Source organism: Micropterus dolomieu, linkage group LG14 (genome assembly GCF_021292245.1).
Source record: "Micropterus dolomieu isolate WLL.071019.BEF.003 ecotype Adirondacks linkage group LG14, ASM2129224v1, whole genome shotgun sequence".
Taxonomy (NCBI): Eukaryota; Metazoa; Chordata; class Actinopteri; order Centrarchiformes; family Centrarchidae; genus Micropterus; species Micropterus dolomieu.
This window is the reverse complement of record NC_060163.1, coordinates 21686120-21711153: the sequence shown is the minus strand read 5'-3', so window position 1 is coordinate 21711153 and position 25034 is coordinate 21686120. Positions and strand designations below refer to the sequence as shown.

At 39.1% G+C, this 25034-nt stretch overlaps 1 protein-coding gene and 2 pseudogenes across 2 annotated transcripts in view; 2 read left to right on the top strand and 1 right to left on the bottom strand.

Moving 5' to 3' along the window:
- LOC123982671 (leucine zipper putative tumor suppressor 2 homolog) overlaps positions 1–18933 on the bottom strand; it is a 38028-nt gene extending 19095 nt beyond the window's left edge. The window contains exons 1-2 of one of the 2 annotated variants that reach the window (XM_046068375.1): positions 18689–18933; positions 3148–3233 (exon numbers count right to left, since the gene is read on the bottom strand). The gene's annotated coding sequence lies outside the window, so the exon portion shown is untranslated. The remainder of the gene's footprint in view (positions 1–3147; positions 3234–18688) is intronic. The other variant, XM_046068374.1, reaches the window with a different exon arrangement.
- Positions 18934–19823: 890 nt separating this feature from the next.
- LOC123983537 lies at positions 19824–21687 on the top strand (annotated as a pseudogene).
- Positions 21688–21743: 56 nt separating this feature from the next.
- Positions 21744–25034, top strand: part of LOC123983536 — a 4428-nt pseudogene continuing 1137 nt past the window's right edge.

Genomic DNA, 25034 nt, shown 5'->3' with positions numbered 1-25034 from the left:
GCAGTACACCGCCACCATCTGGAAGGTAGTAAGGAGTCCATCTGCAATTCATTAAACTGGTATATTAGTGGTAAAGCAATATTTAAGTGGAGTAGAAAAGCATGAGAAAAGACTATGGAAAATGCCAGAGGTGAGTCGACCAGACAGCCAGAGTCCTGCTGCCGTGAGAACGTTATAAATGCAAAATATTACTTTAGACTGCATTTGGCACTATTATGTTTTCAGCAAAGAACACTACTGACACTAATAGAAAAAGAAATAATAGCAACATATGGTGCTGGAAAAGTGCATAGACAAAATCCACTGTATGTGAATCAAGCCACTGCCCTCAACTTCCCTACTTCAATTCTGCAGGTTTCAGTCTCCCCTTCCCAGGCCAATTTTTCAAGGTGTAATTTGTCCTTGTCCTGATGTTAACGTATAATTGAGTTTCAGAAATATTTGCAAAACCAAAGCAGTGGATTAATTGCCAGCTGTGCCTCAGGAGATCATATTTCTAAGTAATATGGCCATGAATTATTCACACAGTATTCAGAGACTAACAGACAGGTACAATGTTGTTACTAGAGCTGTGCAATAAATTAATTTCCCATTATGAATCTCTTACTGACCTAAATGTACTTTACTTAATGTACTTACTTACTTGTACTTGTCATAATTTGCAATAAAAGTCTAACTGGCAAAAGTTTGAATGGAAGTTCAACAAACCAAGTGAGGCAAGTAACATCTAACATTGGCTATTTAGCAAAATGACAACACAAACCGTACTGAAAAACATTCCAAATAGCGTCAATATGTGGTTTTGAGGTGGCCGTGTGCTTGAGCTAAGCAAGTTATGGCGTAAGAATATAAGGTAGCTGTGTTATTTTGACCGGTTCTCAGAGTTTCAGAAGTTTGGTGAAATTTTTGCGTATTCTTGCCCTGCTGTTAGTTAGTAGTTGGCTTTTTTAAATTTCTATATCGGATGACTGTAAATTGAGACTGTATGGACCCAGAAGTAGACCGAGCTGAAATCCGCTCACCATAATTTAACCACTTGGCATTATTGTTATGAGCTGACGCAAGACTGTAAGTTTGGAAAGTTTGCCTTTAATAACTGGTGATATCAGAGGTGAGACAGATGAGAAAACGCTCTACATGTAGTGATGTAAAAAAGAAAATATATTTCTTGATATTAATTTTTGATCAAATGGTCCAGCCCCAAATGGTCCCATGTTTCTGTTTAGATAACTTTTTGAGAGATTCTGTTAACAGATTTTAAAGGAATAGTTCCCCATTTAGGGACGATAAGACCCTTGAAAGTTACTGCGTTTGGCCAAGAAATAGTTCAGCTCATAATCCATGATAAAATGACAATGTGACATTTTTAATTTCATGTAAACTTCCTTTTATGTACAAACGAGATATAGCATGTTAATTGGTGAGCCTGAGAGGTGCTGCTAGGTGGATTTCCAGTTTTGATTGTTTTCTATTATTGTTTTTGGTGTGAATCTTGGATTTAACTTTAACTTACATGCATCTATTTGATGCAGATCCAAGTTTTGTCAATAATGTATTATTTATAAAAAAACAAATGTAGAGGATTGTAAAACTAGAGACATCTCTGAATCCTTTCTAGTAATCTCTGTAATAACTATCCCTTATGCATATGATTTTTGGATTAAATTAGAATACAACATGAAACAATACGTGAATTGATCAACACAATTAAGGGAAATACCATCAGACTAGATCTGGAGTTCAAAATAAAGGCTTAACTTTATAGGGTTGTGGTGAACTGTGGCAGGAGTTGAAACAGTGAGAGTAACGGTTATCTGTTTATTTTGCATCCTGTTTTATCAGCAGGATCAGGGATGTTTGCTAAAATTAACTGCCTGCTGGGTTTCTCCAGCTGAACGGGCTTTACTTAAACCAAAGCAAACCAAACCTGCTGCTCTTCTGTGCCAAACACACTGTATTCGTATGTTACAAACAGATGGAAGTGCTGAGGAAACTGTGGCTTCCCACATGTAATGTAGCTCAATCCAGATGGCTTTAAGACGGCTTCTTAAATGTTGCACTGCTATAGTGCAAAGCCATAGTCTATACTTTGAGCCCTGTAAAGCAATACCGTCACAGTTGTTTTTTTAAAGACTGACAATCAATCCACACATCATGAACAGGTGTTTACTTAAGAGGGCCGCTCCCCTCACCTGTTATTCCACAATGAAGGGAATAACCCTCAATAAAGGAAGACCAAACAGCAGAGGGTGAGACACAGAAAGACGAGCAATTGCGCTGCATGAAATGAGAGTAGAGGGCGGCACAGTGATTACCACTTCACTACATTATTCATATGCTGAACGGGCACCTTCAAAGACAGCTTTCAATACCACTAAACCTCACTATGACATGTTAACTGACCCGCAAAGCAATCAAGAATCAATGAAGTGGAGGAATTACGTTACCTGTTCTTCTTGAGTAAGCAAACTTCAAAAGAATTTGTACGAGTTAAACCCTCTCAGAAAGAAGTAGTTTTCATTAAGGTTCAAAGAAGATAAGGTACATGTTAACACCTGCAGTGAATATAGATCATCTGTTTAAAATGGTGATCGATTGAAAAACGCTAGGGATGGGTATGTAGCAGAAGGGAGTTACAAAACTCAATTTCACTCTATAACTTGTTATATTTTGACAATAAACCTACCTACCTATGAGAAATAGATCAATTACTAATCTCACATGTACTTATTAATCAGTAGTCCTTTAGTATCTATGAATTGTGTGTATGGAAAAACATGAGCCACGGCCAAGGGGGCATTCTAAAAATACCATATAGCCCTGATTATAAGACGGTATTTCTTTCTGGAAGTTACGTTTGAAAAACTATGTCTCCTGATGCCGACTGGAGAAACAAATCATCCGTTAAGTAGCCAAGAACTAATAAGGAGCTCAAAAAGTCTGAAAACACAATATTTTTGACCCCTTATAATGACAGGAGAGTGTGTGAATGTGAGACTGACAAGCAACACAAATGTGGGATTTAGTCTACAGCATGCTTTAAATTAAGTATTTTATGTTTTACTTTTATGTCTCGTAGTCAGTGTCATCTAATATCTGGGCCAATACAGTTGATTTATTTTCAGTGTGATTACTCAACATTCCTACTTTACATTATCCTTCCTTGGACATCCATGAGGTGTCCTGCAGGCAGGGTATCCAGATCACAAGACAGTATCTTCTAAAATCTGACACTGGTGATAGACAAAAGAGAACACAGATTTAGCTTTAATCTGCAGGCAGGAGGGCCAACAATCCCAGCTGACCAAAAACAGAAATGAAAAAAGCAGCCGTTGTTTAGTATCCCACAGGGAAACTAAGCCTGTTGGGACACAAGAAGCAAATAGACATAACCTAAATCCATCTCAACAGTCCTTTCACATCTATTTGTCATCTTAATTAAAAGTAAGGATTACTTTAATTACCTAGTATAACAGACATACATACATCTAACACATATACATACATTTTACAGGCATTGTTATAATGACAAGATTGTTGGTAAAAATACATAAAGATTTGCTTGTTACAGTTTTTAACATTTCTCTGTTTTTATATCAAGTTTTGACATTTGGTCAAAAAAAAGGGACCTCCAGTAACACTTGTAATTATTTTTGATGTTACATTTATGTAAGTCCAATATTCCACTACGTTCACAAGCTAGCCTGACTTCTAACTTTGTCTCTCTGTGGTTGCTAACTGGACAGTTTGTGTGTAGCACACAATCGGTTTTTAGAGCTTTTTCACGAGAAGCTTCATCTAGAAACAATGCTGATTCGAGCGTTGTCTCCTTTCACATAAAAGTAGTCATGTGATACATTGTTAACATAAAAACAACATAACACACTGTTTATAACAGTTGCTATAAATGTGTTTGAGCATCATGGCATACAGTTTACAGCTACACTGTGCAGTGGTCGGGAGGTTGCATTAAATAGGATGAAGAGCAGGAAATAAATTCAGATAGCTATTGGGAAAGGCAGTGAACTAGAGAAGAAGAAATTAGGATAAACGAGAGTCAGTTTTTGCCAGACTTTCAGGCACACACACACACACAAAAGCTTGTGATTCAGTCAACACACACACGGAGCCAGTAGACTATTAAGGAGTAGGGTGGTGGCCCAATTCTTCCCTATCCAAAACACTGCCATCCCACAGCACTTAGGTTTATTATTCTACTGTTTAACCGTGTGCCAAAAGGTTCCAGACAAGTTAAGAGACATGTTGACAATACTGTACTCTGGATATGTGAGATAATGTTGAAGATTCACACCAGGCTATTAGGGAAAACTGAGAACATGCTTGCACGTACATAGTTGTGGTCAAGAACATAATAACAGCATAAATGTAGCAGGGAAAAAACTACTTATGGAGAAGTCTGAAAGCTTGTGTTCAGAAATTCTGAAATCATATAGCTGTTTATTTAAAATGGATAAATGGGCAGAGGGTGGAAAGAGAATCCACTGGGAAAACTGGCATGTCTGCTTCGTTTGGACAGCGAGAAGATGGCTCACGTGGAAAGCATCACATTCCATCTTAAACAGCGCAAAATCTCTGTATGTTCTCAGACATCCTTATTTAGGATCATCCAGGCCAAACCTCAAACATCCTCCCACATTTTAGAAACTTACAGAGAGAAAACTGCATCCATTTCTACTCTACTGTGAGGAGTGAGGATCTGAGGATGAGGAGGAAACAAGGAGGACCAGAAATGCAGCTGTCAGTGAAAAGGTGGTGTTCTTGAAACAAATGCTGAATAAGATTTATAACATTAAAAAGAAGCTGAGCATTAAAAGAACCACACAGAAAAATGTTGTGGTTTAAGTATCCAAAGCCTTGTTCCTGAAAAACTACAGCAAAACAGATTATCTTATTGTGCAACTAACACATTTATTTAACTACATTGGAGTTCATAGATAAGTGGCTTTTAAGGTTGGCTTTAACATTGGTTGAATATTAATAAAAGTATTTTTATAGTATTGATAATATGAAAAATATAAAATAAAAACAATCAAACAGATCTTCTGAGCTATAATCTGTGTAAAAGATGGAGCACGATTATATATAAAGTCGATGAAAAGACTTGAGTGGACGTGAACAGATGCAAATATTCCCAGTGTGCTGCAGACTGAAGCAAAGATGCATCCATGCAAGTTAAAAATGTTACAACTTCAGCGAAAAATTCATGCTTGTCCCAGGGCTTTATGGATCTGCTTCATAAATATACAGAGACGAGAGGAAAAAGCAGAAAGAAATGAAGATGTTTTTGTGAGTATAGTCAGAGGCTGAGCTGGACCCAAACACACACATTAACTCTCCAAACACAGGCAGACACTGTGTACATTCCTGCAGTTTACAGCTAGGATCTGTACAGTTGGTATGTTAGTTGTTTGGGGCGAATAAACACTGCACAAATTATTCAGCGCTCAAATTACTAGCTATTTTTTTAACTATAGCTTACAATGAAGCTTTACTTTGGACAACACTTTTCAGCCTGTCCTGGCTGTACGGTTTAAGCCTTGTTTTTACAAAACTATAGAAATTATAATTAAAATAATTAAGCTAACGACTGTTGAAGCAGTTTAAAGTTCTGGTAAAACAAGTTGTGAAAGTGTAGAAAAATAGTTCATAGTAATTATTTAGTAGGTAAGTCAATTCTTGGTGTAACATTTTCCATACAAGTGGCTGTAATCACTATCAAATTGATTAACTATTTCATTTAATTTCTGCAGAAAAGAGACCTGGTTGTCTCCTAGGTTTTGTAAGCTAAATATGATCTACAGTTGATTACTTGTTTTATCTTTTGCCAGTATTTATATTGTATTTTTTTGGATTCATGAATATAAGAAAGTTTACATGGGAAGGCTTATATGTTTTTATGTCAACTAAAAAGAAGAGAAAGAATTTTTTAAAAGTCAATGAAAAAAGTCAACAGGCAGCCTTGACTCTTCTGTTATGTGTGGATGGATGGATGAACTGTACCTTGTTTGAATAGTCGGCATCTCTCTTGTTGCAGCTCTACACGCTAATTACTTCAGATCCACTTCCCCTCTGCCTGCATAAGCCCTTATGCAACGCTGTGACGCAGCTACTACCCAACCGTGCATCCCACCACCCACGTAGTTATGATCCGCACCCTCTTTCTTCCCTACCACCTCTTCACCTCTCAGCCAGCCTGCCTCCCACCACACGGTCAGCCTCTCCGCTTAAAGACCTTAACTTCAGGACTGTGCGTCTTGTATGTTTCGAGACATCCTGTTTTTAATGCACATCAGTGCTTGTGTTTAACAGAGCGTGTGTCGTTGTGTCATCCATCTTGTGGACTTTCAGCAGGAGAATATAATCAGGCCAGAAATCACACAGAGAGCGAGGAGAAATGTATTTAAAAATATCCAAACAACCTATCTTTAGGGAGGAATCGTCCCACTTACACACTGTACCTCGATCTGCAAGAAAACTAAACTAATACGAAAAAGGATGGAGACAGTTAAAGCACTGTTTTCAGAATTAAAATTTTAGGAACACTCCTGGCGATCAGCCATCACAAATGGCATTCAAGATTGATATCCCAGTTTTACATTTCAGAAACAAAAATCAAAGGACACGGGATGAATTATTACCCTGAGTCATTAGTTTCAAACTGAAATGAAAAACATTTGACCATGTTTGAAAACCTGTCAAGGACAAAGAGAGTAATATGACCTTGTTGGATGAGAGTGAACAAAAGAAGGAAATTAGGGGAAAAGTGGAGAAAAGTAGAGATTGAAACAGAGAAGAATTGAAGAGAGGAAAGATTTGTAGATGTAATAAACCAGAATTATTACATTTACTCATTAGGTAGACGCTTTTATCCAAAGCAACTTGCATTTTAGGAAAAACATACAAGCATCAACAAAGCATCAAATACAGCACGAGAACTAAAACTGACAATATATACACTCATAAGAGCAGCAATAAATACTAGTAAGAGCACTAGTTAACAAAAAGTGCAATCAATACAGGAAAATTGTAAGGGGATAGAAGAAAAATAGAACAGGAAGCGCATGTTAGAGGTTAGGAGTTATAGGTGTTATAAGAGAAAGTGTTCTCGGAAGAGATGAGTCTGAGGATATGTCCAAGAGACAGTCTGAGATCCGCGCAGAGACGTTGGGGTCGTCGGGCGGGAAGGATAAGTAGAGAATTATCCTTTGAGTTTAAATCTTTGACAACTTAGGTCTAAACATCATGATTTCGGTTATGACCCATCTGTTCCCCAAAGTACAAATCTATCATAACCGAACAGCAACGGAAGATAGCAACATCACTGGAAAAAAGTCCAGGCAAGATAAGAGCAGTCAGATGATCAGACAGGATTGTAAACAAGACTGATATGAGATAATTGCAGATAAATCAGTATTGTTGTTTAGAACAGCTGATAAATGACAATTAAAAAGAAACAGAGAAGGGAGATCCTTCAATAATGTTATGAGTGTTGTTGTTGCGTAGTTTGTCCGCCAGAGGGCAATCTGCAACTCCCCTGTTGGCAATCAGCTGTACTTTTTAAAAAAAATTTAAATCCTCAAATAACAAAATTGGTATTGGTCTTAAAAGCCCTATATCAGTCAGGCTCTACAAACTCTCTACAAGCTCTCTTCCAAGTAATTTTTTCAAGCAAAATTTCCATAACAACACATTGCACAGGAAAACTGACAATGTAAAGGAAAGCGATTGCATCACCGTTCAAATGTACTTCTGTACTACATCGGTAGGCGAATCACCGTTCATAAAGTTACGACGTTCAGTGCTGATTCTGACAGTTCAATTCAGGAGTACGTTCAGCATGTTGGTTCAAGCTGCTACATTCGATTCAGTACAAAGCACTGTTTATAGAATAGCTCAGCAACCATTTATTTGCAACAAAGTTGTCACATAACGAGTATTTCTGTGACACAGTGTTTCTGTGAGCTTTTAACCAGGTAGGAACATACTGTATTGTATAAACTGAGATGACAAAAGGGCTCTCAGTCAACAGTGAGGAGCTCCACTGCCTAAAGCTACTGATTCAGTCAGTGACGATGGTGATTCAGTATATTCAGTTTATTTTGAAGATTAGGTGTTAAAGATTAGGTCATACATGTACTGAACACCTCTAGAGCAAGTACAGTGAGTCAAAGATGAAGCAAGAATTCGGTCTGTAAACTGTGATGGATATTTACTTAGGACATTTTGGGTAATAATTGTACAGTTTGCTTTTGATTTCTCCTCCAAATACATTTGGCTTAACTGACAACTTGTGCTTTATACCCCATTTTACTTATTTTGACCAATGTTGCCATGTTCTAAGCAATTTACTTTTTGAGTACAAGTCTTAACAGATAGAAATAATGGCCAAAACTTTTTTTTTAGGTTAGGGACCGTTTGTAATGGGATATGCACCTCCATCTCAAACTATTGACTTGCTTTTCCGTGTGTTTTCTGTTTCTGTGTTTTCTAATGTTCCTGACCACCGTCTGTGAGAATGACTGTGGGCTACCCAACAGTCAGAAGGTGTGAGATGGATTACAGCAACATACTACGCAGTTGACACCGCGAAGTGAGTGGGAAAATGAGTGGTACTGAGAGAGGACGGGAAAAAAAAAAGAGTGTGAAAGCAACAAGGGAACGAAAGACGTAAAAAAAAAAAAAAAAAAAGGAGGAGAGAAGTAGAGTCAGAGAGGCTCCAGGCCTGTACTGTACATCATCACATATGTGCCTCCCTGCAGCAGCTGTGAATGTCATGCTCACACTAACTACCATTGCAATCACAGCTGCTCATGTGAAAAGGGCACGTTGTTTTTCCTTTTATCACACATAATCATCCACAAGTGATGCAACACTATGTGTACATGCTGTGTAAAATATTCTCCTGACACAACTTATTTTTTTGGTGCAAGCTCAGGCTTGATGGGATCAAGGCCAAACATAACAAATTTGTGCCCATGTCCTGTGAATAACCATGACATCTGAGCCCATTTAACCGGTTAAACTTCGATCTTCGAACCATCGATCAGGTGCTTTGAGCTAAATGGTTACATCACCATGCTAACAATAACAACGCTAACATGCGGATGTTTAGTTGAGCCCGACCGATTTATCGTCTTGCAGATATTATCGGCCGATATAAGCTACTTGCAGATATCTGCGTTTATACCAACCGAAAGACCGGTCTACCAGAGCCACGGAGAGTAGCTCCTGGTAGCTCTCACACTGCATGTTCCTGGTGAGTTAATCATTTGTCAAGTCATTTACATGACTTAAAGGAGACATATGATACTGCTTTTCCAGTCCTACATTGTAGTTCTGTGACTCCTGTATGGCAGCTTTGCATGATTAAAAGTTCAAAAAAGTATTTTCTTTTATACTGGCTCTTCATGTAGGCCTTCATTTCAGCCTCTGTATTAACAAGCTGTAGATGCTCCTGTCTCTTTAAAGCCCCCCCTCTCAAAGCCCACTGTCTTCTGATTGGCCAAGACCTGAAGCATGTTACCAGGCTGTTGCTGCTGTTGCTGGGCGGAACAGGCAGACTGAGCGTTACCGTGTCGTTAGTGTGGGAGCACATGACCATATATGGAACAGCGTCTCCATCTGGCTCGTAATATGTAGAACAGATCAGTTGGTAGAAAAAGCAGTTCAAAACAGCACTGAGTTGACAATAAGGATTGGATAAACTGGGTAGCCTATGTTTTGATTATTGCTTGTTATAGATGTCTGTTTACTTTGACTTTGTTGTCGATTGATCAATCACTTAGCCTATGTACACTTTGCTGTATGAATGGTTGCTTTTTAAGTCGTCCTTATGTTAAAGGTTTTGGCACGTTGTAAATTCATTCCTTGTGAATGGTTGTGACAGGGTTTATAAGGCCTTTTCATACGGCTTTGATCAGCGGGGTTGCTCTGCACTCCTCATCAACAGACAGGCAGACAAGAGCTCTGCGAGGTAACCATGGCAACGGCTTCAGTGAAACTGTTGCGGTCGTTCTCCCTTCACGCACACGCCCGCCGCCAGAGTTAAAATGTCTAACTTTTTCCTACAGTTTATCAAAAGACAGAGACTGATCTGGCTGTTCGATCCGAGTTTCCTGAATAATATAACTGTTTCTTTAACAGTTATATTATTATTATTAAACAGGCAACAACCTTTGCTTCTGTCTCTTATTCATTACAAACAATCTATTAATTTTGACTGAACCAATTAGCATCTAACTGATCTGAACTAAGTTAGTTGTTAGTTATAGACTCAATTATTTCATGTTACAAATTTAGCTGTTAAAGTTTGGTAAAAATACAAAATAATAATTATTATAGAGAGGTGGTGATGGTGCAGTGGATTAGATACTTGTCTTTGATTCCCACTGCGACACATCCAAATAAGTTTTTGTCATGGGTCCTGCTTTACCATCCGCCAGTTTAATGGTGGGAGGTGGGGGCTCATGTATTTTGTCCTGCTTTTTTGCCCTTTGCCAATCACATGCCTGTACCATACCAGACTTCCTAACCCTCCCGTTTTTCACTTCCCTCTCCAGGCTCACAGCAGTGTTATTTTACCGTAACATTAGGTGAGTAGTGGTTACACTGCTGACAAACGTGATTGTACATTTATTTCTGAAACAGTTCTAGTGAATGGTCCTCTTATTTCTCTCTAATTCATTCATAAATATTCTTTAACATCACTTACAGCAGTTGACGCTGCCCGTTGCCAAATTAGCCTCAAAGCTGGCTAATGCCATGTTTATCAGTAGAGGAGCGCTAACGTTAATGAGCGGTTAACGTATTCTAAAAATATCAGCAAGCCACTTGCGTTATAGTCGGTATGGCAGAAATGAGAAGGGACATGTAAATAAACATGAGCTGAACAAGTAGGCCTATCTAACACGGCTTCCAGCCAAACAAAGTTATCTAGCTGCTCTTTTGAATGTGCAACGTTAGTGTGAAATCTCAAAGTTGCAGGTCTTCCTTGTAGACAGTCATGTAGTATTTGATGAATTCAAAGGCAGTTTCCTCAGGGTCACTGTCACATCATAGACAACATGTTTTAGAGCCAGGTGGTAGTTAGGAAATGGTTTCCTGTAGCTTTGGCTAGAATTAACAGAGTGCTGTTAAAGGAATAAACTAGATGTGAATATGCTATATAATTGAAAGTAGTCATTGTGTTTCATGACCAAAGAAAATGTTTAGCTGGCTCCCACAATAGACATTTTTTATTTATATATATATAAATAAAAAATTTTATGTTCAGAATCAGCTTTATTTCCAAGTAGTGTTTTACACATACGTGTAATTGATAAGGTGCTACACATTGACAAACATACAGTTGACATAAATAAATCCAGAAATATTTAAATATCGAATAAAGAACGCAAGTTATATAAGAATAAAAATAGAGAAAAATACTACAACTATTTGCAGAGAAAAAACGTCAGATATTTATTTGTGTTGTTCATTAAGGATAATTGTTCATCATTAACAGTACTCCATAATTTATAACAAATCAGATATTCGTAAAAAATGTTTTCTGTTCTGTTTTCTTATTTATCAAAACTTTAACATATTTTGTTGTACTATTTATAACAATAAAAGTTAATTTTTATACTGCATTATGTCATTGTATCTTAATATGGTCTCAACATAACAAATGTAAGGGATAATCTTTGTTTATGTCATGCGTTTCTTAAAATAAGGGGGGGAAAAGAATTTCAGCCGATATATCGGCATATCAGATTTTAAAATTCTCAAATATCGAAATTGACATTGGACTTAAAAATCCCATTTCGGTCAGGCTCTAATGTTTAGCAGGTATGATGTTTACCATGTTCACCATCTTCGTTTGGCTTGTTAGCATGCTAACATTTGCAACACACAACTGATGATGACGAGGATGTCATTAGTTTTTAGTTTTAGTATTGGAAAAATAGTTATTTTTGACCTTATTTTAAGGAGATCATCATTTTATGGCATGTCCCTCCAAAATTTGTTTCAGTCTTAACCACAAATGTCAACCTCGTGGTGTTTGGTAGAATTCATCCTCTGTGCATCATGAATATCTGTACAAAATTTAGTGTCAATCCATATAATCGTTGTTGACATTTTTTTTGTGTTGACCAAAGATCGGCAGAGCCAGCATGAAGCCACTAAATGTCGCTAGTATGACTAAAAGGACACAGCTAATTGCTCAGTAATTCCTACCATAACTATTACATTATGACTAACTCAATGACTTCCGAGTCCACTTTCAAGTTTTCCAGGATAAGAAGTGTTTTCCCCTCCAAGGACATTCCCCCCGCTTCCCCACTCACTAAGAGATGTTGATGACGGTGACTTTGCAGTGAAGGGAGCAAAGTCCAGCCATTCTGTTCTGGCATCTTATCAGGGCTGTTTACAAAACTGTAAATCTAATCTCTACTGCAGCGGTTCATTCTTAAAGTGGCTGCAGGAAAAGATGCAGCAATGTAGGTCAATATTGAGTGGGAAAAAAATAAAAAAGGGCAGAGATTTAAAATCTGGTTATAAAAATGAAGCAGTGATTGAGTAAAGAGACACAGGAGACGTCCAGTCTATTTCTCTACGTAGCATATTAGAAATTTACAAGGAGGAGGGTTCTTTAATAATTTTAGAGTCATCAGTATTCAAGGGGTGACCACTGTGCTGTTTGTAGAATAAAAAACAGCATAGCATCATATCCACTTTCAGTCATGTTCGGATAAAAAACAGCTATGAATTGTCTAAATGCAGTGAGTAATCTGTGGATTTTCATGGCCAAAATCAGCCAGGCAAGGGCAAGTGGATGAGCCTGCACTGTGGTACACCAAGTAATGGTAACTATTATTCAGAAGAAATTGATTTATAATAGAGCTGCAATTAACGATTATTTTCATTATCGCCCTACTTGTGCAATTTGGCCAACTATTTCTGACACAACACATAAAAAAACAAGATGATTAATCCATAATAGAGCTGCAAAAATGCCCAAAATTCTGTGGTTTGATGCTTTTCCTTGTCATGTATGACAGTAAACTGATGGAAGATTATGATGGTCCATTTGCATTGAAATGGGGCCATTAGTCAAAATGCCAGGAAAGAGATGGCCGAATATGACAATTTGGGAGGTAAAGATGTCTACAGATTAATGGCCGCTGTGCTCTGCATCTGAAAATTGGGCCGAAGTAAAAATCTCATGAGGTTTGTGCAGAGAAAACTAAGTGTGTTAGCCTCTGTGTGTGTTTGTGTGTCATACAACTGCTAAATCCTCTAAATACTTTTTATCCTCAATATTCTTCATATATTCATGATCACAGACATCACCTGGTCGGGTCAGGATGAATGCTCAGCTCCAGATTAGACAGAAAAGGAAGACACAAAGGAGTCCTGACCCGTTCCTAGGCTCAGGGATCTCTGAACACTCTGCCCCTGCCTCCCAGAGCCCTCAGACAGCTGTGCAGTCCAGCTGTGCACAAAACACTCTGTAAAGGGCTATAGAATCATTTGGACTAAATAGTGTCAACAAACAGCAAAGAAGTGCTCATCACCAGCTTGCAGAGCCCACAGTGATGCCTTCAAATATCTTGTTTGCCCAACCAGCAATCTAAAAGCCAAAGATATTCAGTTTACTGTTGTCTATGACAGAGAAAACCAGAAAGTATTCACATTTGAGAAGCTAGAATTATTGAATGTTTGCCATTTTTGCTTATAAAATTTCTTAACGATTAAGGGATAATCAAAATAGCTGACTATTAATTTTCTGTCACCAACTAATTAATTACTCAATTAAATGTTTCAGCTCTAATTCTATTATGATATTGTGATATGAGACTAGAAAGATGTCTAGGTTACTTGTTTTCATTATAAAATATAATGTACATAGAATAAAAAGTACCCTATGGAGTGTCTGACCACTAGTGGTGCCATGGAGCCATGTTTTGATGAGTGGTTCCATGTTTTGTTTATATCTCATGTTCTAAAACCACATGGTTGAGTAAAAGTAAAGTGTTGACTGCAGGGCAGTGCAGCTGCTAAATAAATAAGACAGGGATGCGATGTCCTATTCCAATTACTGACGGTGGTGGTGAAGCGCAAATAAAAACAGCAGAGAAGAAAAAGAAGAATGCTGGACTCTAATATCATAGAGTACGGTCTAGACCTGCTGTTTTATGAAAAGCGCTGTGAGATAACTGTTGTTGTGATTTGGCGCTATATAAATAAAATTGAATTGAATTAATATATTTTATATATAAAAAAAATATAAATCAGGTTTGAAAATGTTTTGAGGATTAAAAATTCAACATGTTTGACCAGAAGACTTAAAGATACACACAGTGTGTTTTGGTGAGAATGACTGTAAACATTACTGTTTGTTTACAAGATAACTTATTTTGTGGTCTGAAGGAAGAATAAATGTATGATTAAAGTTTAGGATTTAACGTTGGCAGATAAATTATATTTAAAAAAATGGGTTTTAGTCAATGGTTTGTGTTGACATGGCTAGAAGAACATGATTTGCCCGGATGTTATTCACAGACACATGCACCCAGCAGACCAAGGTCAAGCTGTGTTTTAAAAAACAGATTTCTGTGACTGATAACTTAATCAGATAAGATCTAAATCACCATGTCGCAGTATTTGTATTCCACACAGGTTTCAGAGAAACATTAGAAACTAGATGAAAATCTATTTGGCGCATGCTCTAAAGGAGGACTGACGGTGAAGGCCAATACTTCACCGTGTTGTGGATTCAGCATATTGCCTGAGTTTTATACAGTGTGTTGTGACAGCAGATCCCTAACAACCAGCGGTCTGCCAACAGTACTATGACAATTGTGCTATAGCAGAATTACATCTGAAGACATTTAAAACATATTTCCAGAAGCTTCAACTCATGATGCATTACTTCTTTAGTCGTGTAGAGACTAAACAGACACAAGCCTGTAGCCTATTTTGCATCATGTCTCATTGAAAAGCCACAGTTGCAGAATATTATTTCAGGCAGTTTTAAACACTGTGGTGTGGGAAACTGTGCAACATCACTAATTACAGCAAGCATCCAGCGACAGGACTGTAAAGTCAACACAATGGGACACCACATAAACAAAGCAACCCACAAAAGACTAAGTCAGCATTTCATTTGACATGATGGGCCCTCAGGAAAACTAAAAACACAACACAGCCTTCATGCCTGACAGCAAAACACCTCCCACTTGTGTTCCCATTGTTGTCTTGTCTTCTAAAAAGTTCCTCTTTCATATTTATTCTTCAAGGAGACGTGACCTTCAGTTTAAAACGGTTCAAGGGCAATATTCACAGCAGCACGACAGAAGTATTACTCACAGAAAATACATTATCTATTATGAAACATGGTCATACACACTCACACCTCCATCCCTGTCTCACTAAGTCAAACTAGAGGGTGTTTTCCTACAAATAGATTATTAACAGGCATGACTATCGTCTGTACACATAAAGACATACACCCACGTGAACACATAGTGTGCGCACACACTCAGGTATGCTTTTCTAAACATTTCTCCCACTGCTAACAGCTATTTCAACTGCCAGCACAGTCTGTACCTCAAGGTTGTTCACATGTTACAGGCCTGCTCTGCAATGATTGATAATGAATGCATTACTTTAACAACCCCTTACAGTAATTATCACGTGAAAAGGTGAGGCGTTGCTACTTCAGAGAATCATTTGATGATAATGGCTTTAATGCTCGAGGCTAGAGGGGTATGTACATATTTGCCACCATCAATTACAAGTATTGTATTTTTTTAATTATTATTATTTTACTAGTCTAAAGATAAGAGGTCATCTCATGCCAAACATAAATAGGCTCAAAAAACAAGGCACACAGCAGCTTATACTCTGATGAAGGAACACATTAGGGAATATGTTAATGAGGAAGTGAAGAAGCTGGTAAAATTAACATTTGACATCTATATTAAAGGATGAGTTCAATTTATTACAGGTTGTAATAAACAAGCCAAAAGTTTAGCCAGGTTATCTAAATCATTTTATTGTGTTATAATTTCTCATTGCACAGGAAAACTGTGAAAACCAACAGGTCAAAGTTGAAGCAGGAAGTTGGTCTGTAAGCTGTGATGGATGTTTACAAAAGGACAGTTTGGGTCATAATGTTACGGTTCACCTTCCTTTTATCTGCCAAATAAATTGTATATTCCCCAAACTATGGTATTGAAAAAAAAAAAACCCACACAGTATAATTTTGGTTTCAGTGCCAAAACCCAGGTATTTTATTGCCACTCTACTGGAAGGTTTCATGCAATATCCAGCCCTATAACATTTGTTGAAAACTTTAACAAACTTATTGCCGTAGTGAGTGTAATATAAAATCAATATTCAGATTCAATTCGCAGATGTAATACTGGATTCAGATTAGACACACTTATCCAATAGAGATGTGCCACATCATATTGCTTACATATGGGTAGATTTTTTTAATATGATGAAAGAATTCACATTGTGACAAAGGCAAATTTCCAACTAGTTAATGTTGATGTCACATCGATACACACTGCAACAAGTAACATTGCTAGCATTGCTGCACGGTGAAAGAGGTATTTACAAAAGGGGCGCGACTTCATTAGTGTGGAAGTGGTATGGTTACAAAAAAAAAAATAGGTAATTTGATAAATGTGCAAGAAGACTAACAACAAAAGGCGGAAATACAACAGTATTTCACGTATATCTCCTATCAAAAACTATTTTTCCATATTTTGTCATATAGTCAAGATTATTGTTATCGCAGTATCCTGAAATATTCTGATATTATTTTATGGCCATAAAACCCACCCTTACTATCAAACCCAAAACATGCAGTCTTTTAACAGACAAAGCATGGACACAGATGCTAATACCCTGATATCCTGACGAAGCGGTTCCTCTGAGGGATGTGCTTATAAGTCACTTGAGAAATTATCAATGCAAATAAACTGTGGCCTCTCACTGTAAAGACTCACAGTCCGCTCTTCTCAAACTTGCTGAGGTAAGCACTTGACCTATGTGTGTGTTTAGGCTGAGGACATTTGAATATCTCATCCTGCAGAGTTTAGGGATTCGGGGCTGGAGCTGGGAGAGATCCTCTGCTTCAGTTTGTTTGCTCTTCTTTGTCATGTTATCATCATCTTGTTCCAAGCATTCTGCCTTTGTTTACAGATGAGGCAGCTGCACACAAAAATAGACGAGGTGGGTTTTTTTAACCTCATTACTTAAATGAGCACACTCGAGAATTCTTTGTTATAAACACAGCACAGAGCTGCGGTGCAGATATGCACCATAAATCTGTCCAAAAAGAGACTGAATTTACTAACAAGCTAACTTTTGTGGGCAAAACACTGAGTTATATTCTTGTTTCTCCTAGTAAAACATAAGCTGTGGAGTTCTGGTCCGTACCATCACCTGGCAAAGTAATAATACCATGAAAAGTACCTCTGTGTCGAGCCAAAAGTGTTTGTAGACAGCGTCAGAGGGGGAATGCCATTCATTTTAAGAATTCGCATTTGTTATTGCTGAGCCCCAAGGCAGGTAAGCCAATATTGAACCACTTTCTCTTACATACAACCTGAATAGTAGACTATAATAATAGACTGGATTGTTTTGTGTTGTCACTGGGATGTAAATGCTGCCACTGTTCCCATAGACAATGAATAGTGTACTCCGTTTGCAGCCATATTAGATTTTTGTGAGCTCTTGCACCCAAAAACATTTTTTAAATTCTGCTCCATACTTGCTAAAAGAACTAGAATGACAACACACTTTAGCATTTTTAGCTCTAACAAAGTCAGCACCCCATTCATTGTCAATGAAACAGACCTAGATTTCCATTTCCCAAATGATGCAGCAAGTTTAGGGATTTTCTTTGTGATTTTCAGCTTTAAGAAAAAGTGGAACTTTCTCACTGTCACTGGACAAATAGTCCTAAACCAGAAAAATAATATGAGTGTCTTAAATCAGTGGCATTTGCCTTCATGTGTAGACATAAGGGACAAAGATAAATATGTTTAATAATAAAATTAGCCAAGAAATAAAGTCCCTAGACTTCACAATTGCATGGCAGTACAGGGAGCAGTATCCAGATAAGATAAAAGCAATAAGATTTGTTTTAAGGAGATGGATGCAGGGTCCATGATAAGGAATTTGTTTATTTATGATCTGGACTGAAGCAGAAGTCTGTGCAGGAAATGAGTCTGGATATAGTTACAGTAGGAGGCACTTTGTTATGTCTAAACCCACTCAACCTGCCTGATGCACGCGTTTGATAAAATGCGGTTTTTAAAGAGAGGACCACAAAGATTTTAAGGGTGCCTCCAGGTGGCATTTTACATTGTGAAAGGATTTGTTTGGGAGACTTGCACTGAATTTCCTCCAGTGACAGTGTATGTTTTTGGTGTATGTTATTTATCTAAAACGGCACAACAGCAACCCTGAGGAATTAATTAATTGAACCTCCACGCACCTGTGCAGAGGGACGGGCTGACTTGTTATTACTTTCAACCTACCTATGAGGCTGCAGCAGGACACGCATGTAGTTAAACAGCTACAACGTCGACAAAACCCTTTCACTCTTTACATTATTCTTATAAGTAAGTTAACAGTTACAGTATAAGAAATCCTAACTTACCATGAAGTGGACAGTCCGAAGCAGCTTCTCTGTTCTGTAAAGTCTGCTGAGAAAACCTGGATGAGACGGGCTCTTTGTCCGTTTTAAATCGTCTTATCCACAAACTCGTAACTTTACCAAGGTGTCTGTAACTAAAATATGTGTTAAATGTGTTTCTTTCCTTCTCTCCTTTGCTTCTCTTCCCGCCGCGGAAAGCGCGTTTGTTGTTGTGCGGGGAACTGGACAGGCGGTGCTTGTGTTGAGAAACCAGAGGCAAGCTGGCGAGAGAAGTAACAACCACATCCGATATGGCTTTCAGAATAAGATAGCCTATTTCCTCAAGTGTAAAAAGCGTCATCATGATCCATGATCCACTTTAACTTGTGATAATTTGTTGTGAGCAGTTCAAGAGTGATTTTCTTTCCTTCTCATATTATATTAGATTCAGATTCATTCCTTATTGTCTTTGATAGAGGAAATTTGTTTTCACAGAGCAACCTTCCGCACGGTTTATACGCACATACTACACACATATTGTACACATATCTACACATTTTACACAGTAGTGGCAGTTGCAACAAAATATCATGAATTTGTCTGTGAGTTTAACACTCTTATAGCGCAGGGTACAAACCTTTCCCCAAAGAGGCTTTTTTGTATAGTAGCTGTCTTATCTGTGGCCTGAGGGGAGAAGGGTGAATGAAGCGTGCATTGAGAGGATACCTGGGATTTTATACTATGGTGTTTATTCTGCGAGCAGTGTCGATGTCAGTGACGACTGGCAGGTTGGGAAAGGGAAGACCAATTGTTTTGGAGGAAGTGTTAGTGATTTTTTAGTAAATTAAGAAGATTGTTCCTATTGGTGAGAGAGAGCAACATGAAGTAGCAGGTAGCACAGCACAGGAGGATGGGCTCAATAATACTGCGGTGCAGGAGAAGCCTGGGATTTGACTGAGAGATCGATTGAGAGTTTTTTTGTAGCCTGAGGAGGTAAAAATATCCACGATTTCACACAAAAAGGCGGAGTGTACAGAATCATTTACTTAAGTAAAAGTTCTACACTTACTCCACTACACGTCTTGCATTTAAATCCTTATAGGCAAAATAAAGGTATGTAGGTGTTACCATCAATATCTGCTGAGTATCAGCAGCTAACATGATCTCACTGTGGAACCAGTTAGACATCGGTGTTGACCAGATTCTGGAGGCCAGCATGAGGGGAGATGTCGACAGGAAACTGCAAGCCATGACAATCAACCCCTTCAAGTTCACTAAGGAGCTGCTAGGACAGAAGCGTAACGGCCACCTGAAGGAAACATACAGCGACTCAGCGAGGGAAAAGGAGTCGGGGGAGTGCAGCATGCTGATAGACCCTCCTGGGCCAAGTGTGCAGTTCAACATGGCAGAGCTGCACCTGAAGGAGGTTCGAGAGGTTGTCAGGAAAGCGCGAGCAAGCTCTGCTCCAGGACCAAGCAGCACTTCGCACAAAGTGTACAAGAACTGTCTTAAACTCCTGCTGTGCCTGTGCGTGTTATCTGGAGGAGGGGCAGGATTCCTGAACAGTGGAGAGTTGCTGAGGGGGTCTGGATTCCAAAGGAGGAGAACTCCAAGAAGATTGAACAGTTCCGCATCATCTCCCTGCTGTGTCGAAGTCAAGATCTTCTTCAGTGCTGTCTCCAACCGGCTGTGCACCTTCCTCTGAAAGAACAGGTTTATCGACACATCAGTTCAGAAGGGGGAAATCGGAGGAATGCCTGGATGCTTTGAACACACAGGTGTGGTGATGCAGCTCATCAGAGAGGCCAGAGAGGATAAGGTCAATCTGTCAGTGCTGTAGCTCGATCTGGCAAATGCATATGGCTCAACACCACACAAGCTTGTGCAGCTCACTCTGATAAAACATCACGTCCCCAGCAGAGTCAGAGGACTCAACTGCAACTGCCACTCAAGTCCTTGGAAGAGGAGTTCAAGGTAACGAGAGCCGGGGAAGTGTTGCAATATAGAGACTCAAGCGATCTAAAGGTGGCAAAGGCTGGGGTTGAAGTGAGGACTGGTCAGAAGTGGAAGGCTGAGGGGGCTGTTCGACAAGCAGAGGCAAGATTACATCACAACAGGCTGGTGGGAGTGGTAACAAGAGGCAGGGCTGGACTGAGTTCCTTTTCAACTCCCCACATTGACACCACCAAAGGGAAGGAAAGGTGCCGTCTAGTCCAGGAGGACGTGAGAGCAGTGGTCGAGGATGAGAGAACCTGCAGAACAGTGGGAATGAGGCAAAAGGGTGCCTGGATACGACGACGGGAGAACGCGATCGAGAGGGAGGTGACATGGGCAAAGCTGTGGAAGGCAGAGCCACAGCAGATCAAGTTTCTCATCCAGGTGGTATATGATGTGCTTCCCAGCCTATCAAACCTGAGCTGCTGCTCAAAGGCACTGGGAGAGGGAAGGTACAGGTGGAGACATGAACAGGTGCTGAAGGCCATCGCTGAAGCCATTGCTGCAGGAGTTGAGTGGGCTAAGCGCTCCTGCCCCTCCAAGTCATCACCTTCATCAAAGCTGGAGAGCAGCCAAGATCAACTACAAAAACATCTGCAGACATCCTGGCCACTGCGAGGGACTGGCAGCTGTTGGTGGATCTGGTGCAGCAACTCAAGTTCTCCAACCACATTGTGACCACCACCTTACGACCAGATGTTGTTCTCTTGTCTGTGTCTACCAAACAAGTGGTTCTGTTGGAGCTAACAGTCCCTTGGGAAGACCGCCTGGAAGAGGCCTTTGAAAGGAAGCTCGCTAAGTACGAAGGACTAGTCAGCGAGTGTCGACAAGCTGGATGGAGAGAAAGGTGTCTCACAATAGAGGTCGGATGCAGGGGCTTTGCAGCCCGATCCCTGTTGAGAACCTTCAGTCTGTTAGGAATTTATGGAGTGAGGATGAGAAGAGCCATCCACAATACCAAAGCGGCAGAGAAAGCCTCAAGATGGCTATGGCTCAAGAGAAGAGATCTATGGGGGCAAGGTAGCTAGATTCGCCAACTGGCAACACAAGCTGGGGTCTGATCAGCCTCAGCTGGGTCGCCTGGATGAGGGTGTATGATGTTGAAAGACCCAAAACACCCAATGATTCCAGGAACATCACTGAAGATGTGTCCAGCAGTATCGATGGATGTATTTGCACAGCGATGGTTTGGGATTAACATTTTTGCTGCTTTACTATGCATGTTGCTTTTTACCGCTGCAGATATCTAAGATTGTGCTAATTATAACTACTTTATATGTTGAGACGTTTAATCTACCAATGAATCATATTCTATAAGATCACCAGATATTCGTAGGGTCGCTGTCCTGTGAGAACCATGTGTCTCTAAAAAGGGGGGGGTTAAATGGTTTCTTTAGCTTAAGAAGTAGAAGAATTTTCTCAGCCCATAAAGGAAGACTTATGAATCTTTATCAGAAAAAGTAAAGACAGGAAGGGTGTGAAAATTTTTAATCTGACACGTAACTAGAAACTAAAGCCGTCAGAGACATGTAGTGGGGTAAAAAGAACATTTGCCTCATGAAATGTAACCTGGTGGATTAGAAGTATAAACTTGCATAAAATGGAAAGACAGAAGTAAATCATAAGTACCTCAAATTAAGTATGTCTACAGTAGGCCTACTTGAGTAAATATACTTGATCACATTCCACCACAGATTTTTCATGTGAGCCCTCAAATCTATCTCCCAAAACACAAGTTGGGAATCACATAATCACATGACTGAACACATGCAGGCTATCAGAAATGTATGTATAGTGAAAAACAGTATTAGAAAAGTTTTTTTTTTCAATGGAAGTTAAAGAAGTGTAAATGTAACCCAATCGACTTGCCAGTTTATTAGGAACATCTAGCTAAAACAGTTCTTATACTGAGTGGTGTTTCAGATATTTAGCCTACTCTCGCTGACACGGGTTAGAGAAATAATTTCTTCATTTAAAATAATTGCATGCTTTTATTTTGAACGCCAACTTGTTGACTTCCGGTATTATCCCGTCTGTAACGCGCTCCATGCACCACTTAACTGCTCTCTTTCTCACACACACAAAACACAAACACCATTACCCTGCAAGCACCAGTAGTGGCACACTTTAGCTCAGAATCCGCCCTAAAGCCAAATACCCTCTCTGGGCCCAACATGGGTCTAGTGTAATTATACATAAATATTAAAAACATTTTACTAACACCATCAGACTAGTCATACTATCATACAATACATATCCTACTGACATAGTCATTATTAGGGCCTATTAGACACATATTGATGTTTAAGCAGTGTCCAGTAATGACGGAATAAAGTGAACCAGTGAAGTTTGGGTTGTAAAGGGATTAAGTAGGCCTACTGAGGCCTCTACAATACAATGTTTTGTGATGAAGTACCCCAGATTCCCAGCCTGTTCCAGCACAACCGGTTCTTTGCTCTGTATTCTAAATATGTAGAACAAGGTCGTATCTGACTAACCTCAACCCTCTCAGGTAAGCCTTTCTGCTCCAGAGGAGTAAAAAAAGGCTATACATAGTCCCACAGAGAGATTTTTTTTATCTGTGGTGGTGAATGTCACCATGTTTTTCTCACATGGGCAAGAAAATAAGATAAGAAGCAGTGTAGCTAATAATTAAAATTCCCTGTTTGCCCTGTCAAAATACTTTTAGTTGCCTAAACTTGCTATTGACATTAAATCAATCACATTCACAATACAGCATAGTCCAGCATTGTCATTAAAACATTTCAGGGCTGCAAAAACTAGGCCACAAACATCATTGAAAGTCTAAAGTGGCCCAGTGAGGCTGTACATAGGCTTTGAGCTAAATGACAACAACATGCTCACAATGACGATGCTGACTTGTTGATGTTTTATCAGGTATAATATTTATATGTTCACCATCTTAGTTTAGTGCTAGTTAGTTAGAGCAAAAGTACACTAAAAGCACATTTAAACTTGAAAATTTCAAATTAGGGCTAGTAGCCTATTGCACACAAAAAATAGAATTTACAAGAGAAAAACATTCCCATAAACATTAGTGTTGCCAAACATGGATTGACATGACAATTCATTTTCTTTTAAATCCATGCCTACTTTTGACATACCCAATATTTAGTTTCTGCATATAAGCTAACAAATTTATCTCTGTCCGGCACAAACACACACACACACCTCTGTTTGTTTACCTAGATTGGCTAGATACACTGTGTGTATATAGCACATTTCTCAAGTTTTCAAAGAGCTGAAATCCATTTGCAAGGAAATTGGATTTACTGAACTGGGCGGCTTTGTAAAGCTTTGTGGAGCTCCAGCAACCAGGCCTGATGGGAATGCAGAAAAATTGCACTTATCTGGCCACGAGAGGATTTGAGAAGAGTTGTTACTGTAATTGATAATCGTGTGTGGGTTGAATGCAGCGTGTCTGTTGATAATGACTCCCAAAATCAAACCTCTGAGTCTGCTCTTCTCCACTCGAGCATGGGGACATTGTGTTCCTGCTGCTCTCTGCTTCAAGCTTGTCCAGGGTGTGCATGCCCAAGATTCCTATCATTGCCCAAAGCGGCCAGCCCATCTGCAATTATGTTGTGTTGTCTGATAATGACCTCCCCTCTCTGCAGCCACTGAGGAGCTCATTTTATTCATAAACATGCCGGATGGAGATAATTGGTGAAACGTAATAGGTCGATGATGCTGCAGCTCATTTCACTTAGAAATGGCCCCTAGATCTCCGCTATATGAGAGTCCATTTCCTGAATGTGAAACTACTCTTTCCATTACGATACATTAGGCAAGTGCAGAGGAAAGCAGGAAAATAAACTTTTCTGTGCACTTTGCATTTGATTTACATGATGTACAGTATTTTCTGTAGATGACACACCAAGTTCCCTTTGCTTATGTGTCTTTATGCACGGACCACCACATGTTTCTTTTCTTGAGTTATTCTGCAGCGTTCGTCTCTCAGCATTTGTACTTTGTTTAATTTGTTTGCAGTTAGAAAAACAATAAAACTAATAAAAACTTGTATTGTCAGTATGTTTAAAAATGGACCTATGAAATATTACACCTTAAAAGAAACAAGGAAGCACTCGCATCCAAAATCCCCAGCAACATGCCAAATGGAATCTAGCTGAAAGCAATGCTCAGTAAGACGGAGAGTTTAACCAAAGCAAACTGTGTGAATGACAAGTAGGGGAACAAGGCAAATGCTGACACCTGAATCCAAAAACACTGCTTGTTTTACCTCGATCTGCTGCTTTCACAGTGTTGGGAGTCCAGGAGAGGAACACACAAAACCACGTGACTTGCGCTTTAACCTGCCTTCAAGCCCACTGACTCAGTAGTACATTTACATTTA